A 19762-nucleotide genomic window follows, 5' to 3' on the forward strand; every position below is an offset into this window, starting at 1 on the left:
TATTTTTGGAATTGAGGTATGTATGAAGGCATGGAAAATTTGGTCAACCTTGATGGTATGGGATTTTCATGGTTTTGATGGTTAGGATATAATTAAATTTGTATATTAAAGTCAATTGATGTGTAAATATATAAAGTAGAGTTGAAATTTGATGAGTTTATAGGAGATGGAAATTATGACCAATTAGGGTTTGTGACAAATTTGGATTTTGCTCATGTGTTGGTGAATGAAAGTCCTAATGGTCAATTAGTGACCATTAAGCTGTGTTTGATGAGGAATTGAAGTGAATTATGGCTTTGGATTTGAGGTTGGGTACGTTGCCTCATAGGACCTGCAAGGCTAGATGTGAGTCCTGCAAGTTTGGGTAGCTGTAACTTGAGTTGTGTAGGTTCAATTGGTATAAGGCCAATTGAACATGAAACTAGACACATAATGTCACAACTTTGATGAAGAAACCTTGCTAGAAAACAAACTTAGGATGACCTAAAAATTGGCAAAATCTAGGTAACCAATTCTGGACCTGGTAAAAGTGACCAAATGAACAGTGTTTGTTCATTTGGCCATAACTCAGAGTAGAAATATCCAATTGACCTGAATTTTATATCAATAGAAATCTTAGACAATTTGGAACAACTTTCGTGAAGAATAGGACTCCAAATTTAGACCACAACTTAATGGAATTGTCCACAAAAAAAAAGACATCAAATCTGACAGAACGAAATTTACCCAGAAAATCTGGGTAAAGACCAATCAGGTCAGTTATGGTAAATTAACCATAACATGAGCTACAAAACTCCAAATGGAGTGATTCAAAAAGGAAATTAAAGAAGACACATAAAGGAACAACTTTGATGAAGAAAATTTTACCAAATTTTCACTGTAACAATAACCAATGGAATAGTAATCTTAAGGCATGAAATTTGAAAATTTTGAATAACATAAAATAAGCTTTGAAATGGTATTGACAATAAATACCAACAAATCTAGAGCCCAAAATGTGGTATAATTATGTATCTATAATTTGTATACATATTATGTATGAAAAAGTTAACAAATTGAGTGAATAGTAATGTGTGAATAGTAACGCCAAAAACATAAGGAATAATAAAAGAAATTAAAGAAGTCATTATGATTGATAATATATAATATGATTAGTGAATTGTGATTTTTGAATTTGAATGACCCTAAAACATAGGAGAATGTTTTAAGTATAATGGTGCATGAGAACCATTTATGAGAATGGTGATCATATGAATTGTCAAATGAATGTGTAAATTATGGAATTTGTCATGAAATAATGAAGTCATAAAACTCAATATATTAACAATTAATGGTACTATGTGCCCATGTATTACCTAGACACGTGTGTCAGATTGGATAGATTGGCATGTCAATAGAGTATTATTTTAGCAGTACTGCAAAAGGTTTTATGCCTGTATTCATGGCTTTATGCCGCACTCCTGGCTTTTATTCCCGATTATATGTTATCATGGCTTTTTAGCCATACTAACTACATATGTGATTGACGTTCTGCGTCCCATGGTATGATGGCCCGAGCCACCGTGGTGTCCAGTGCCAACGACGCGTTATCCAGTTTAGTCTGCCCGTCATAGGTTAGCTGGGCAGTGTAAATTATTGAAATTATTTAAGCATATTAGCAATTAAAAACATTAGAAAGTATTAAATAAAATGTGAAAAAGAGATTAGCAATAGAAACATAACAAAAATACAATTTGTAGAATCGTAGAGAGACCTCAAATATAATACTCCTAGAATAAAATGTATATTGAATATTATTACTGTAAGGCTATAAACTCAATACTTCCAAAGAGGAACGAATTAGCATATAAGATAGTTAATAATAGAAATGTCATTTTAAATCAAATTGATACTTGAATATTTAGAATGCTTGATTCTTTCTTTATTTGTATACATTATTTCTTGTTATATTATTGCACCATTAAGCAGAAATGCTTAGCACGATGGATTTGTTTCCTTCGCGCAGGTACTGAAGGTAAAACCCAGTGGATATTAGACTGGGATTTTGAAGTCCAGATCTACAGAAGTATCAGAAGGGTTCAAGGTTATTACTTCCTCAGCAATGCATATAGATAGGGCCCATGTAAGTCATTTTATGTATTTTGTATCTTATAAATATTTTGTATGTTGTAATGTAAACTAAGAATTATAAACTAAGAATTTGTAAGTAATATTTATGTGATGTAAATTAATAAATTGATTAGTTCATATGTAATTAATTTGTATATCATGTAAATTGTAAATTTATTCAATTAGTTTGTAAATTATGTAAATTAATGGAAATATGAGAATTTTGATATGTGAATGAAGTATGAAGGAAAGTGGATGGAAATGAATATGAGAATTGAAATACATGGATGATATTGAAATATGAGATGATTATGAGATTTTACTGTGAAAATATTGATGAATTTCAAACAGGTGAATAGTGAAATACTCCGAATGGTAATAGAAACAGGAGAAACTCCACTAGTTTCTCCATAGAAAGATAATTGATATTAAAATATAATAAGAACAAAATTTTTAAAGAAATAAAGCAAGATAAAATAGGGCGCTCCTACACTGAGTGTGACATGTTTTGCTTGGCTACACTATAGTCGGGTAAAGGGTATCACATTTATTGGTATCAGAGCATGGTTTAGGCATTCCTAGGCATAGATAGATGGAAAGGGATAGTGTGCATAACAAGCATTGCATTCATATGAGTCGAGGTGACACTAATACAGATCCGTTTTCTCTGGTAAGGTGAAGAAATAAGGAAGTAGCAGCTCCTTGACTATTTACACCAGGTAAATTTCGAGGATGAAATTTAAATTAGAGGGAAAGAGTTATAACACCCTCACTGTAGCAATTCCGTACATTCTACTATTCCGGTGACCCGTGTCGATTCGGACAGCTAGAATGTCTAGAAAAAATATTTAGACTAGAGGAAGGAGTCATAAATAACTCAAATAATGGTAAGAAAAATTTAGGAAAAATTTTAGAAATAAAATACAACCAAGTTAAATGAGCCGGTGCCCTAGGGATGGGTAACCCAATGGGAAGTTACGGTCTTCACAGCTAGAAGCCCTAAACCTAGTGGAAAATTCGTGAAATAATTTTTAGGACTCCAGAGAAGAGTCATTGAGGTTTCAATGGAATTAGAATGCCAAGAAAATGCTTAGAAAAATTTTTAGATCGGTACAAACAATTTTAGTCTGTTAAGCCAAACGGAGGGCATTTTAGTCATTTCGTCTTCAGAGATAATTTTTGAGCAACTTGTCCGGTTAAGTAAATAAATTATATGACATAAAATATGAATAAAAATTGCTAAAAATTTAATTAAAAAATAAGTAGAAAAGAAAAGAAAAGAAAAGAAAATAAATTAAAATGGGACTTATGACATCACTATGATGTCATTATAAAGGCTTTCACCAATCAAATTGAAACAAACCTTTAAAAACTAACTTAAAAAGAATTAATGGGTAGAAATTAAAAGAAAAATTTTGCCAATTCTTCTTCAACCAACCGAAGTGCTTGAGAGAGAGAGAGAGAGAGAGAGAAAACCTCCATTGAAGCCCATCCCACGCTTGATTTCCACCATTTTTCCACCATAAAACCCTAGACCTCCTCTATTAAAACTTGTCTATGTCACTTGGGAAGGTGTTTGGCAGTCAAGAAAATTAAAGAAAGTGAAGGAAAATTGAAGATTGGGTGAGGAAAAATTCTACTCATAAGGTTAGTGCATAAACTAGTTTCCTTCCTTCTTCTTTAGTTAAAATTTAGTTGAACTATGATGAGCTTACATGAATATTTATGGAATTAAGGTATGTATGAAGGCATGGAAAATTTGGTTAGCCTTGATGGTATGGGATTTTCATGGTTTTGATGGTTAGGATGCAATTAAATTTGTATATTAAAGTCAATTGATGTGTAAATATATAAAGTAGATTTGAAATTTGATGAGTTTGTAGGAGATGGAAATTATGACCAATTAGGGTTTGTGACAAATTTGGGTTTTTCTCATGTGTTGGTGAATGAAAGTCCTAATGGTCAATTAGTGACCATTTGGCTATGTTTGATAAGGAATTGAAGTGAATTATGGCTTTGGATTTGAGGTTGGGTATGCTACCTCATAGGACCTGCAGGGTTAGATGTGAGTCTTACAAGTTTGGATAACTATAACTTGAGTTGTGTAGGTTCAATTGGTGTAAGGCCAATTAAATATGAAACTAAACACATAATGGCACAACTTTGATGAAGAAACCTTGCCCAGAAAACAAACTTAGGATGACCTAAAAATTAGCCAAATCCGAGTAACCAATTCTGGACCTGGTAAAAGTGACCAAATAAACAGTGTTTGTTCATTTGGCCATAGCACAGAGTAGAAATATCCAATTGACCTGAATTTTATATCAGTAGAAAGCTTATACAATTTAGAACAACTTTCATGAAGAATAGAACTCCAAATTTTGACCACAACTTAATGGAATTGTCTACCAAATTCAAGACATCAAATCTGGCAGAACCAAATTTGCCCAGAAAATCTGGGTAAAGACCAATCCGGCCAATTATGGTTAATTGACCATAACATGAGCTACAAAACTCCAAATGGAGTAATTTAAAAAGGAAATTAAAGAAGACACATAAAGGAACAATTTTGATGAAGAAAAGTTTGCCAAATTTTCACTGTAAGAATAACCAATAGAATAATAAACTTAAGGCATGAAATCTGAAAATTTTGAATAACATAAAATAAGCTTTGAAATGGTATTGGTAATCAATACCAACAAATCTAGAACCCAAAATGTGGTATAATTATTTATCTATAATTTGTATACATATTATGTGTGAAAACGTTAACAAATTGAGTGAATAGTAATGTGTGAATTGTAACCCCAAAAACATAAGGAATAATAAAAGAAATTAAAGAAGCCATTATGATTGATAATATATAATATGATTAGTGAATTGTGATTTTTGAATTTGAATAGAAGAATGTTTTAAGTACAATCGTGCATGATAACCATTGATGAGAATGGTGATCATATGAATTATCAAATGAATGTGTAAATTATGGAATTTGTCATGAAATAATGAAGCCAAAAAACACAATATATTAACATTTAATAGTACTATGTGCCCATGTATTGCCTAGACACGTGTGTCGAATTGGATAGATTGGCATACCAATAGGGTATTGTTTTAGCAGTTGATAAGTGCATAATTTATTAATTTTACTCCCATTACATTTAGTGTTTTTAATGTGTTTTTATGTTTAATTCAGTTGGTTAAGTATATTTATTATTTAGGCATATGTTTAGATAGTTGTTGGAATAATTGTGTTAAATGAAGAAATTTTCAGTATTTGACCTTTGTTGTATTTTTCATGCAACACCCCTTACCCGTCTACAGTGCAGCCGAGTAAGGTGTGCTACATTAGGTGTTGGAGCACTCTATCCTGTCTTATCGTTTACAATATTAATTTAATGTCCATTTAATTTTGTTATCTCACTTGTAGAAAATTTTTTTTTATCCCATTTCATTTTTATAGAGACCCAGATAGAGTCCCCTCTGTTCTATTAGTGCATGTTGGGTTTCATGTTACCTATTAAAACAATTTATATCCATTTCATCATGTCACTTCTCATGCTCATATCAATTTCAAGAAAATAAATTACATTTCATTCATATAAAGTTTACATATACAATAATTTACAATCCAAAATTATTTGCATTATTTACTTATGTACAGTGATCCAAAATGCAAAATTTAATATGCACATGAGCCCTACCAAAATAGCTGATGAGGTGACAACCACTCTGTAGCGGATCTGATCAAGGTCCTGTCTAAGCTCTACTGCGGCCGTGGCTCTCCTGTACCTACGCGTGGTAAGAACCAACGCGCTAAGCATAACGCTTAGTGGTGCATATATTGAAATAAAAATAAACAAATAATTGAAATAATTATTCTACGTGTATTCTTATAAGGAAATATAAAATTTTATGAATTTCTAGGTCTTTTACATGTTTATAGAACTTTGGACAAAATAAATTAATCGGAATCTTTTTATCATGTATCTTATGTTTAATTCAATGAAGTTCACCTTAACAATCTTCTCATGTATTTATTTCAATTAAAGATTTCTACTCATTTCTATGCCCAAGTAACCTACAACAGATTATAAAGACTAGATACACGAGAGTATATAAGTTAGACATCCGTATGTCTATCAAGTATACAACGGTCATGTCAGGCACAAGGCCAGCGGACAGGCATAAGCCAGTAATAATAATAATAGGCATTATAGCCATCGGGCAGGCATAAAGCCAGTAGAATTGTCACACCTTATCCCTCCGTAAGGCATAACATGCTCCCGTAGAATACTTAATGAACTACCGAACTTCACCTACCGATAACTCATTAAGTACCCTACAAGGGATTTTAAAACAATTTTCTTACATTTTGGAAGTGGTGAGCATTTTGGTAAGAATTAAAAACCATTTATTCAAAGTTTAAATACTAGTAAAAAATTTTGTCCATTCAAATTTTGTCGCAAATTTTATAAAAATTTTGACAGAGTTCCCTCTGTATTTTGATGCATGGTATATACTGTGCGCCATTGGTTAATAGTGCTCGACTTCGGGTGTTACGGGACCCTACCGGTGCAGACTTGGTGATCCTTGGATGTAGTGAAAGATCCAGTGCGGACTAGTGCAATCCTTAGCGAAATGTCCGCTTCCTCCACGATTAAAACATGCACCGAGCCTTGAAACAAACCCCACCATGTGTTCTACCACACGTTTCACTTCTTAGGACCGATAGAGATCCTCACTGCTGGGTTCTGTGAACTGCATCGGGTGGTCTTTGGCCAGAAAATCTGCCTCTACCTCTACGGGAGCTAGATCTCCCAAACTGTTTCCTCTTCCCAGAACCACTTCCAGATGTTTGTTCAGTAATCTTTTCAGTTTTCTCTTTCTCTTGTGAACCCTTCTTCTTGCCCCTTGATTCTATCCTTTCTAATTCCAAGGCTTGTGAGATCAATTCAGCAAATTTCTGATGTCTGAAACCCCCAACTTGCATTCTCGACTGCTTAGCCCTGACTCAAACCTCTTGCATGTCTGCAGGGGTGGAGACTAAGCTTCGACATAGTGGCTTAGTCTTGAAAAATCTCTCTCATATTCTCTGATTCGGTTCCCTTATTTCAAACTCAGAAAATCTTGCAACTTCATGTCCACATATGCATCGGGAACCCATTTACGCCGGAACTCCTCAAGAAGTCGACTGAGTTAACACGGTGGCTCCACCAGTGTGGGGATGGTCTTCCACCATTCATAGGCATCCCCATGTAATAAGGAGACATAATACTCAAACTTCATTTCTTACCTGCTCAGACTTTCTAAAAACCCGTTCCATTCTTTCCAACCATTACGCTTCGGTGGATCCACGTGCCTTTAAACTCGGTAGCCCCAAATTTCATCATATTTGTGGTTGTCTTGCATTTGAGCTTGGGGTGGCACATTACCCGCCATTTGTTGAAAAAGGCGACCATCCGCTGCATAAGTTGAAAAGAAAGCTGCAGGCCGAGCAGAGCCGGAGTGGTGACCCACTCACAGGGCTTCCTTGAATCTCAGCCTCAATAGATTGTTCTTCGGAATGATCTCCTCCTTCCATTCCGTTTTCTCAAATTTTCTACTTCCTGAGATTAAACACAAGGAGGTTGACCTCCATTAGTGCATATTCATGATGTAAATATGTCATATGTATCAATTAAAAACACTTGAGCAGTTGTACTTATCAATAAAATGTTCATACACATAGCCAAAATTTATTGCAAAACCATGCTCTGATACCACTAAAACATGTCACACCTTATCCCTCCGTAAGGCATAACATGCTCCCGTAGAATACTTAATGAACTACCGAACTTCACCTACCGATAACTCATTAAGTACCCTACAAGGGATTTTAAAACAATTTTCTTACATTTTGGAAGTGGTGAGCATTTTGGTAAGAATTAAAAACCATTTATTCAAAGTTTAAATACTAGTAAAAAATTTTGTCCATTCAAATTTTGTCACAAATTTTATAAAAATTTTGACAGAGTTTCCTCTGTATTTTGAGAAACCAGTTCTTCAAATACCTGTAAAAAGCACTTCCAAAAATATTTCACAACTCCCAACCACCAATAATTCTCAAATCAACTCAATCAAGGCACTTCAAATAATTTCACAATACAAATCAAGATTTCTCATCTCAAAGTATTTAATATCTTCATTTACAAAACATAAAGTAGAAAATTCATGTTTACAAATATTAAATTTACAGAAACAAACCCAAAATAATATTATTACAATTTATTTACAACTGCTCAATTTACATTGATACTTATGACATTACAGTATTTACATCAAAATAACCATAAGGGTATAAAACAATACCCGTACAAAAAGGGATCAAAAAGATCTTGTCAATTCCGCAGCTCACTCTGCTGCTTTCTCCTTGCTTTGATCTGCGACAGTAAATTAAACTATCGCTGAGTATAAACATACTCAGTGGTGCACAATAAAGATTTAAAATGTGATACATAAATCATTTATTGATGAAACATAATTTGAATACTTCACAATCACATTTCACAAATATCAAGCTCATAACAACTCATTTTGTCAAATAATATATTAAACAACAGTTTAGTCAAACAATTGCGTAAACACAGTGTTGCCAAAGTCGTACACAACTTAAGCCATGACACAAAATTTCCGATCAATGCCGTGTTGTACACCACGACAAAGCAATCTCAACCCCATTAATCGAAACCAATGAGGGAGGTGGCTAGCTAGCTAATGAGTACTCATCTGATCTACAACCTCAACTGGCAAGCCAGAGAGGGAGGAAAATAAACGATCTCAACCCCATAAATGGAGGAGGAAATGTGATACTGTCATGCTAAGTGTGAACATAAAATCCATTTTAAACATTTCATTCAAATATTGCATACAAAAATCAAATCAATTTCCAAAGTTACAATTTGATCACAAGGTGGCAACACAAAAGTTCATATGTTCATAATGCATGCTAAATCAATTTTTCCAAGGATAAAATGCTTAAATAGGGTTTATTGTGCACAAACCTCAAGCGAGTCTTCCCTTAGCCTCGACTTGTTTCCTCGGGTTCCTTCCCGATATTCTTTTCAACTGAAACACAAAATTTTACAATGTTTCAGTACTAGAACTTAACATAAATCCCAAAATAAATTTTAACTTCGCATTTACCTATTTCCAACGTGTTAAATTCAACGTTCTCGAAATTTTGTGTTTCGGGTTACTATTCACTGCACTATTTAAGTCAAATAATTGACTTTCTAAGGATTAATAGGTATGGAAACTCCAACTTCACCCACATACCACATTTTGTTCATTAAACTTGTTGGTTTTGGTCACTTTTTCAAAGCATAGGTCATTTTTGGCAAAATTGCCAATTTTCGGTTTTGTGATCCAAAGTTGCACTATTCCATTGGTCGATCTACTGTTGGAATTTGACAAAACTTCCTTCATAGAAAATGTTCCTTATTGTCTTAAGGGTATTCTCATTTTTGGATCACCCCAATCGGAGTTTTGTAACTCAAGTTATGGCCAAAATAAGTTTACTGTTCACGTGCACTGTTCATACTGCAATTTAGGTGTTGGCAGATTTTTGGTCCAAATTTGGTCAGTAATTTGATCAAGTTAAGTTCATAATTTGGTCTACCTTTCTTCAGATGAAATGTTCTACTACGTCTTAGGTTTCTATCGGTTCAAGAATCGCCTAAATCTGAGTTTCCTAGAAAGAGTTATGGCCATCCAAATATTGCTGCTCAATGAAAATTCTGCAGAGTTGCAGTACAGTAATTTTAACCTTGCTCAATGATTTGAATGAGTTAATGGCCTAATTTGAGTTGGTGTTCTTCATAAAAGTTTTAGGTCTATATCATATCTAATTGCTGGAAAAATTTCAGGTCAATTTGGCCTACCTAGCTCGAGTTATGACCAAATGAACAGTTACTGTTCATTTGGTCAGTTTTGGTGCAGGGCAGCCTGCAATCAATTCACTTTGGTTAATTGTTTCACCAAGTTTTGGTCAGTTTTTGGTCATGGTTCCTTAATGAAAATTGTGCTCTTTTATGTCTATTTTCATCTCCAATTGGTGGCATATCAATTGGACTTGTAAAATTTGAGTTTTGGTCCTTCAAAGTGGGTTTGGTCATGCTGCTAGCAGCATGACCTTTAAACCTACGAATTTGGTTTAATTTCCTACCATTCCCACACAACTTATTTGGTCATAATTGACCATTATTTCATTTCACAATAGGTTAAACATGCCATTTATGCATTTCTCCTAAATTTTGCCTCAAAACCCTAACATTCAAACCCTAGCTCTTCCATCTCATGCATTAAATCACAACTAGTGCACTTAACCTTAACCATTCACTAATCAAAGCTTTTAAACTTATTCTAATGCATCAAATTCATGTAAATCATACTCCTCTCAAGCTGCCCAAATTTCAGTTTGTCCTTCACAATTTTTTTTTTCATTTCTTTAGTTTCTAGTTAATTAGACTAATAACACAACTAATTCAACAAAAAAAATCAAATTTAATCTACTAACCTTAGTGCAGAATTTCTTTCCTTCAAACTTCTTCCTTTCTTTTTTTTTTTTTGTTGTCAAGTCCTCTATCAAGGCTTGAAATCAAGGTTTAATATTGGAGGTTTAACTTTCTATGGTGGAGTTAGGGATTTAATCAAGCTCAAAATGAGCTTTAATGAAGGTTTTGGGTGAGGGAGAGGGAGAATGAAAGTGAGCTACGGGAAGAAGAGCTTTCTAAACTTTTTTTTTCTTTTATTTTCTTTTATAAATTTTAGTTATGGAAGACCACAAGAAAAATCCCAATTAATTAATTCAATTTATGAATTTAGTTATGACATCATGCATGATGTCATAACTTTTGACTTTTCCAAACTCTTTCCTTTTCTCTTTTTTTTTTTTTTATTTTTCTATTAGTTCTTTAATTCTATTGTCAATTCCGAAATTTTCTTTTCTCCAATTTTATTTGACAGTTAGGTTAGGAGTCAGCTCTCGGGGTCAATTGACCAAATTGCCTCTCGCCAGTTCATCCCGGTTTGCAAATAATCCAATATTTCTTCCGGCTCCCTGACCTAATTATTTGACTGACTTAACAGTTCTTTTTCATGATTTTCTCTTTTCCACTGTGTTCATAAGGGTCCTAACGACCGCAGCGTCACTTTATACGGTTCGAAATTTGAGTTTAAAACGACTTGTGATGCGTTCGAGGAGGTCACTCATCGCTGTGACTCTCGGCTCGTTAAACCTCTTATGTTCTGTTTTTCTTATTTATAGTTAACTAATTAAACATTACTAATTATTTGCGTTTATGGCTTCTTAAGTTGTCTTAAGTGTGGCCCTAATCCCATTAATTGTCCGGACCGACACCGGTCACCGGAATAGTAAAATATACTAGGCTATACAACAGGGGTGTTACAAGAATAATCATATTAGACATATGTTGTCCATTAATGATCATTCCCTGTGGGTAGTACTGCAGTTTATAATTCCTAATTGGTATACCAATAGATCCAAACTATATAAGTAAGTCTAGGTACACTTTGGGCAAATTCATATTATTAAGTATTTATAGTTTCATATTATGTGCTAGTTGCATTTAATAACATTTTCATATTACTTATGATGGGAACTTAAGTCCCTCATGTACATTCATGTCACATTTATATCTAACAATTCATTTTAATTAACTTTATATCATGTAACAAGTCATTTTTGGAACCTTTCTCAAGGTCCAGGTTTGGGTATCTTAAGTTCATCTACCAAATTGATTAAGATGTGGCCACTGTTTGGCTATACATTCTTCATGGAAATTGTTCCTCTATGTGTTATCTTTGTTTTCCCTTTTTAATCATGTCATTTGGGGCTTTTAGAACTCAAGTTATGGTCAAATAACCATAACTGGTTCACTTCCTAATTCTAGTTCCTTGACTAGGCAGATTTTGTAATTGCATTTTACAAATTTTATTGAATAAGTTGTAGTCACTTTTAGTTCTAGTGTTCTTCATAGGATTTGTTTCTCTATGTCTTATGGTCATTAAAAAATTTGAATCACAATTTTCTTAATTTTTTAGAATTAGTTATAGCCAAATAACTGGCTTGGACTCAGATACCTTGTGTCTTCAGGGTTCCAGTTTAGGTCAGTGACTGCAAGTGGATTTTTAAGATTCTCACATTCATAATTTGAAGAAGGTTTCCAAAACAAAGTTAAATCCCTGTGTCTTAGGTTTCTGAAAAGGTATGGCTCATCCTAAATGGAGTTTTCTAGTGGAAGATATGCTATAAACACTAATCCGGGGTCAGATGAAATTGGGTAAATTTCTAGGTTTGGATGTACTAAGTTCTTTTAAGCATTTTACCTAATTCCTTTGGCTTCTGGGTTTTGGTCAAAAGACCAATATTGTAGGCCTATGTCTTATAAAACTTTTTCCATTGGTTTCATTGCATTTGGATTTTTATAGGCCAAGTTATGGCCATTTTGCCAAAACTGGTCGGGTGAGCTTTAGTCCAGGAAATTCTGAGCAGAATGGTTCTAGTCAGTTTGGTGACCTCACTTGGGCCAACAATTTCATTTAGTTAGAGGCATTTCTGGGCTTGGTGTTCTTAATGAAAGTTGTAGTCCTATGACTAATCTTTCCAATGACACAAAATTAGGTCATTTGGACTTGTCTAGAGGAAGTTATAGCCAAATGAATATGTACTATTCATTTGGTCAATTTTCTAGGCTCAATGTCTGGACATCTGGATTGGGACAGTAAATTGGTCAACTTATAGATGGAATTTGGGCATGCTTTCTTCATGAAAAATGGGACATTTTGTCCTAGGTTTCATCTCTAATTGGCCTCACACCAATTGAAGCAACACAACTCTAGTTATAACTCAAACAATACACTGGACTCATGGGTCTGAATTTCCTGCATAAGAATCAACACTCCCAAATTCAATTCTCCCAACTCCACAAACTTTATTTGATATATATGGCACTTCTAATGGTCATTAAATCATCTCAACATCATCAAACCACAACTCTTATAATGGCTGCCAAAATTTAGTAATTTCCTATCCCTATGAATTTTTTTTTTAATTTCATATCAATCTAACTTAATTTAGCAAGCTTATCATGCTTAGAAAAGAAATAGAAATGAATTAGTGCACTAATCTCTTTAACCACTTTCTTGGCTTGTTAAAACTTTGAATTTTCTTTACTTTATGAAAATCAAAATGTTCCTCTTGATGTGGGGATTAATTCTTCTGAAGGCTGTTTAGGGTTTTGGGGTGGAAAGCTTAGGGAAAATCAAGCTCAAAGCTTGATGAAAATGGAGAAAGGGAGCTCTAATGGTGGTCGGCTTATAGGAGAGAGAAGATGAGGAAGATAAAATCTGAAATTTTAGTCATTTTTTGTCTCATTTTAACTCTTCTTATCTCTTTATAATAGTTGTTTAATTCCTATTAGTTAGACTTTTAATTATGATGTCATTATTTCTATTTACTTTTCTTCTTTTTTTTTTCTTTTCTTTTCTCATTTCCATACTCAAATTTCATGTTTTTAATTCATTTTATATATTTTAATCTCTCTTATTTTAATTGACACTTAGGTCAAAATTCAACTCTAGGGTTGAAATTACCAAAATGCCCTTCATTGGACTTATTGGGTTATTTTTGTCTGTACTGATAAATAAATTTTTCCTAGATTTTCTTTGATATTTTTAATGTCATTTATACCTCATTAACCCTTAAATTAAGTCTAGAAAATTATCTCTCGGGATTCCTCACGTGTCTGGGGTCGGTAACTGTCTTTACCGATACTTCCCCGTACGGTCACCCATCGCTGTGATCCTGGCTCATTTAACCGAGTTGCACTTCGTTTCTTTTACTTTTCTTTAATTTTAGTTAGTCTATATTCAATCAATTTATGTTTCTTCACTCTAGTTTAAATGTAGTTCCAGACATCTTAGCTGTCCGAACAGACATTAGTCGCTGGAACAGTAGAATGTACGGACTACCTAAAGTGAGGGCATTACATTTCAGATGTTTCTAAAGTTGTGGGTCTCCAAATTGATTGTTGTTTAATCCATTGAAAAGCTAAGATAGAGCACTACAAATGATAAAGAGGGACCAAAGCCCAAATCAGTCTCCAATGTTGACAAAATGAGCTATGGATTTATTGCAAAAGCCTAGACTTGATGTGTCACGACCAGTTTCAGTATTTATTTTGTATCTGGAGTTCTAGACATCCAAATGAAGCAAGCCCAAGCCCAATTGAACCTTAAGAGCTACCTCTACAACTTCTATGAAGGGTTAGACATGAGATGATGCCATTTTAATTGTGAAAAGCGGCAATGAAGTAGTCACTATGGGTTGGACTGTCTATCTAAACTGGTCTCGATTTTTGGGCCATAACTTGGGCTGTAGATGTCGGATTTGAGCAAATGAGTACCCGTTGGAAAGCTAAGAAATAGGGCTACAATGTTTCTGAAGAGGGCAGAGACAGATTCAGAAAGGAAGTCATTGAAAATCGGCCTTGATTTCAAAAATGTGAATGCAGGCTGAAAATTTGTCTTTTGAATTTTAAAACTTTTCTTAGTTTGGTTCTTATCTTTGGGATTAGGTTTTTGATTATAAATGCGTCTTTGGGCAGCAGCTAAAACACATCCAATTCACACCTTCGTTCTCCATAGAAAAACACCTTCATTCTCCATTCTCTTTTTTAGATTTCTTCTTTATTTTTTCTTTATTTTTTTGTAAGCCATGAATATGAGTGGCTAAGTTTTTAATTTAGTTCAAGGGATTCAAGTTCTTATGTATGATTTGTGAGACCAGGTTCTTAATTTAATTTATGTCTTTTTGAATATCTATTATTTTCTGATTTAATTGTTTTTGATCTATTGAATGATTTGCTAAAAATGCCTATTAGTTAATTGTTTGATTTGATCAATTGCTAGTTCATCTTTATAATCCGTAATTGTTGTGTAAGATTGAATATGAGTAGCAATTAGGTTTTAATGATTATGATCCTAGTTTTCGATAATAACCTAAGTAAACAATAGGGTGAATTAAATGATTTATGTTTTATAAATTATTATTCAGCTTAACTACTTCCTATTCTTAAAGCAGTTATTAATTTTATGAGGATTGCTTAATGCTAATTTAGTTAATAAGTAGAGTCAATAAGAGTGCTGGGCTCAAATTGATGAGTATAGGAAAGTTAGGGGTTTACCTCGCTGTTTGGTGAATCCACGTTAAGTATTCAATAAGAGATGATTGTATTTCTTTTGTCTATGATCGAATCAATGCATTGGAATGCGAATTACCTTGGATTAAAGTTTATTTAATTCGAGAGTTTCTTATTTAATTTTAGATCTTAATTTTGGATTTTTGATTTCTTCTTTGGATTACGAATTACCCCCCCAACCTTTGTTTCTTTTTTCCAATACTGCATAAAATTTAATAATTCAGTATCTAGAGTTCAACTTGGATTTACCACTTACTGCAAAAAATATTTCACAACTGGTAATTTCAGTTAAATAAATTTCTGGTGGATTCGACAGCCATCAAGAATTTTGGCACTGTTGCCCGGGACTGAAGTTTATTGGAATTTTTGTTTTTAGTGTTAGGATATTCTGTTATTAATTTTGTTTGTGAGTTGTTGCTGTTTTTAGGTTTTTGAAAAAAAAAATTATAGTGTTACTATTCATTAAGAATTTTGGTTGAATTAGGAGGGCGGCTCATAACTATTTTGAAGGAAACGACGTTCTGATCAAGACCAATCAATCCATTAGATTGTGTGGCCCCACCATCTCGAGGCCAAATTCGATTGTTTTCTAGGGTTTTGAGGCATTTTTCTATTTTTACTTTGATTTCTTTTTGTTTATGACAAGAACTTCTCAATCTGGTGAGTTGATCTTTGATTCAGAAGTAGAAAAAATAGCTAAACAGTTGAGAAAATTGCCTAAGCAGATTCCGAGTACATCTGAAGGAGTCCAATCTCTAAAGGAGTTAAGTTCAGATTCAGATTTGGATTCAAATTCCGAAAATGAAACCATGGCTGCTAGGACTTTGAAAGAGTTGGCTACTCCTGATCTAAACCAACAACCTTTGTGTATTCAATACCTTGCTTTAAATGTTGCTTTTGAGTTAAAATCTGGATTAATCCATTTGTTGCCTAAATTTCATGGTCTTGTAGGTGAGGATCCACATAAGTATGTAAAAGAATTTCATGTTGTGTGTTTCAGCATGAAACCTCAAGGAGTTTTAGAGGATCAAATCAAGCTTCGAGCTTTCCCTTTCTCACTGGAGGGCACAACTAAGGATTGGTTGTATTACCTTCCTTCTGGATCTGTCAACTCATGGAATGGGATGAAGTATATATTTCTGGAGAAGTATTTTCTTGCTTCCCATGCTGCCAACATAAGAAAAGAAATTTGTAGCATTCGGCAGTACAATGGAGAGAGTTTGTATGAGTATTGGGAGAGATTTAAGAAGCAATGTGCAAGCTGTCCCCACCATCAAATAAGTGAGCAGATGTTGATTCAGTATTTCTATGAGGGATTTCTACCAATGGATCGCCGTATAATAGATGCTGCAGTGGAGGAGCTTTGGTTGACAAAACACCAGATGAAGCAAGGAGGCTAATTCCTAACATGGCAGCAAACTCTCAGCAGTTTGGAATGAGAATGGATCACACACCCATGAAGGTTAATGAGGTAAGTACATCTAACCTTGAGAAACAGATTTCTGATTTAACTTCTTTGGTGAGGCAGTTGGCTATAGGGAACATGCAAACTGTTAAGGTATGAGGAATTTGTTCGGGTTTGGGTCATGCTACTGACATGTGTCTTGCATTACAAGAGGATGAATCAATGCAACATGCTAATGCAGTAGGAAATTATGGACAGCCACAATGCAGGTATGATCCCTTTTCTAATACTTATAATCCAGGATGGCGAAATCATCCCAATCTGAGTTATGGGAATCAATCGGTGCAAAATCGATACCAGCAGCAGAGACAAGTGAATCAACCACCTCCGCCTCCCTCAAATTAAGGTATGTCACTTGATAAAATTGTTAAAGCTTTGGCTAGCAATACACAATAGTTTCAACAGGAGACCAGAAATAGCATTCAAAACATAGGGATGCAGATTGGTCAGTTAGCTTCATCTGTGAGCAAGCTTGAAGCTCAAGGTTTTGGAAAGCTCCCATCACAAACAGTCATAAATCCTAGAGAAAATGCGAGTGCTATAGTGTTACGGAGTGGGAAGGAAGTTGATAATCAGACTCCATATGAGCTAATAAAAAAGAAGAAGCAAGGAGCAAAAGAGTCTGAAGTTCCTGAAGTTGAGGTAAATACTAAACCTAAACTGAATAAGGTTAATAATTATGTTCTTCCTCCATTCCCCTGCAGGTTGGCCAAGACGAAGAAAGAAGAACAAGAGAAAGAAATTTTGGAGACTTTCAGGAAGGTAGAGGTCAATATACCTTTACTTGATGCGATCAAACAAATCCCCAAGTATGCTAAATTTCTTAAGGAATTATGCACTACAAAACGCAAGTCAAGGAATAATAAGAAGATTAGTGTAGGGGAAAATGTGTCAGCATTAATTCAGCGAAAATTACCCCCTAAGTGTAAGGATCCAGGTTTGTTTTCTATTCCCTGCAAAATAGGTGATTCTAGATTTGAAAATGCAATGGCAGATTTAGGAGCATCTATTAATGTTATGTCAAATTCAGTTTTTCAAACTTTAAATTTGAGTCCTTTGAAAGAAACCAGTGTCATTATTCAATTAGCTTATCGTTTTAATGCTTACCCATTGGGAGTAGTTGAGGATGTGTTGGTGCAGGTTGGAGGATTGATTTTTCCTGTAGATTTTTACATTCTGGATATGGAGGATGATAGTTCTTTCACATCAAAGTCAGCTTTGATTTTGTTTGGAAGACCTTTCCTAAAAACTGCCAAGACAAAAATTAATATGGATGAGGGCACCTTAACTATGGAATTTGATGGAGAGACTGTCAAATTTAATATCTTTGATTCCATGAAGTATCCTGCTGATGATCATTCTGTCTTTTCTATTAATGTTGTTGATACATTTATGCAGAAGGTTTAAGTTAAGCATGGAGGATGAGTTAGAAAGAAAATCACATTTGCATGAATTAAAGGAAATTCGCCTTAAGGCTATTGAGAATTCTAGGTTCTATAAAGAAAAGACAAAGGCATTCCATGACAAACTAAGGAAGCAGTTTGTGATTGGGCAAAAAGTTTTATTGTACAATTCCAGATTGAAGCTGATGCCTAATAAGTTGCGTTCTCGTTGGATTGGACCCTTTGTTGTTACTAATGTTTTTCCTTATGGTGCAGTTGAAATTCAAAGTTTAGGAACTAACAACGTATTCAAGGTCAACGGTCATGAACTCAAGCCATTTTATGAGGGGTTTCAGGAGCATTCAGTGGATTAAGGAGCTTTGCTATGTCGAGCAAACGACGATAAACAAAAGCGCTTCTTGGGAGCAACCCATGGGTGACTTGTTAGCCACAATCAAATTTATTTTCTTTCCCTTATTTTATTTTATTTTCTAGCATTTTTTTTCTTTTCTTTTGCATTTGGGCTTTACATTGGGGACAATGTAAGTTTTAAGCGTGGAGGTGGAGAAATTTGTTGCTGCAATCTTTTTAATTGTTTAAAAAAAATAAAAAAAATAAAAATAAAAATAAAAATAAAATAAATTTGTTCTTATAAGCTTGATTCATGATTCTATATTAACTCCCAGAGAGAAGTGCTTTGTCCTTGAAATGACTTTTCTATTTAGGTGGAATTTTTGAAATTTTAAGCAAGGTACTAGTAACTTTAATGATGGATTTTCCCTCTTCTGCATATCATAGAGCAATTTTTTTTTCTGCATAAATCATTTAGGCTTGATTTAATGGTGAAATGATTAGTTATGTGTGCTTTAAACTAATGTTATGCATATTAAAGAACTTTGTTTAATTTATCAGGGCACTTTATAATATGTAGATGCATAAATTGGGGGAAATAAATTGTTGAACTTGAAAATTGCTCCGCTATTTTAGTTAAGCAAACTAACCAGGGGTCTTCATGAACCCCATGTCGATTCTCAGGCCAAAAGCTAGCTAGGATATGAGCAAGGTACTTTTCTGAAGGTGACGGTTGAAAAAAAAAAGCCCATTTCTATCTCCTCTAAGATTTGCAAAGAGCTATAATTGTTGTGCCTTGATAAATTAACCTTGTGTTTTGGTGTGTATTAATTTAAAATTTTATGGAACTTTAATTATGCGAGCTTAATTGATTTCAAGCCTTTTGTTTTATGTTGGAGAATTGTTGATATAGTGGTATGGTGTTGATGAAATTTATTGTGATGGTTATTACCTTACTTGCCTCTTCTTTCAAACTTTTAATCTTTTGTTAGAGAATGTTGTGATAGGGTGAAGTTAAGGAACTTCAAAGTGGAGTTGATTGAGAATTTAAGTCATGCTTGAGGACAAGCAAGGAATAAGTGTGGGAGAATTTGATAAGTGCATAATTTATTAATTTTACTCCCATCACATTTAGTGTTTTTAGTGTGTTTTTATATTTAATTCAGTTGGTTAAGTATATTTATCATTTAGGC

General features: G+C 33.9%; 1 non-coding gene across 1 annotated transcript; it reads right to left on the reverse strand.

Moving 5' to 3' along the window:
* Positions 1-16543: 16543 nt before the first annotated feature.
* LOC131171516 (small nucleolar RNA R71) lies at positions 16544-16650 on the reverse strand. The gene has a single exon (XR_009142176.1). It is a non-coding gene; the product is annotated as a small nucleolar RNA R71 (small nucleolar RNA).
* Positions 16651-19762: the final 3112 nt, after the last annotated feature.

The sequence above is a fragment of the Hevea brasiliensis genome, chromosome 12, assembly GCF_030052815.1.
Source record: "Hevea brasiliensis isolate MT/VB/25A 57/8 chromosome 12, ASM3005281v1, whole genome shotgun sequence".
In the NCBI taxonomy this organism is placed as follows: Eukaryota; Viridiplantae; Streptophyta; class Magnoliopsida; order Malpighiales; family Euphorbiaceae; genus Hevea; species Hevea brasiliensis.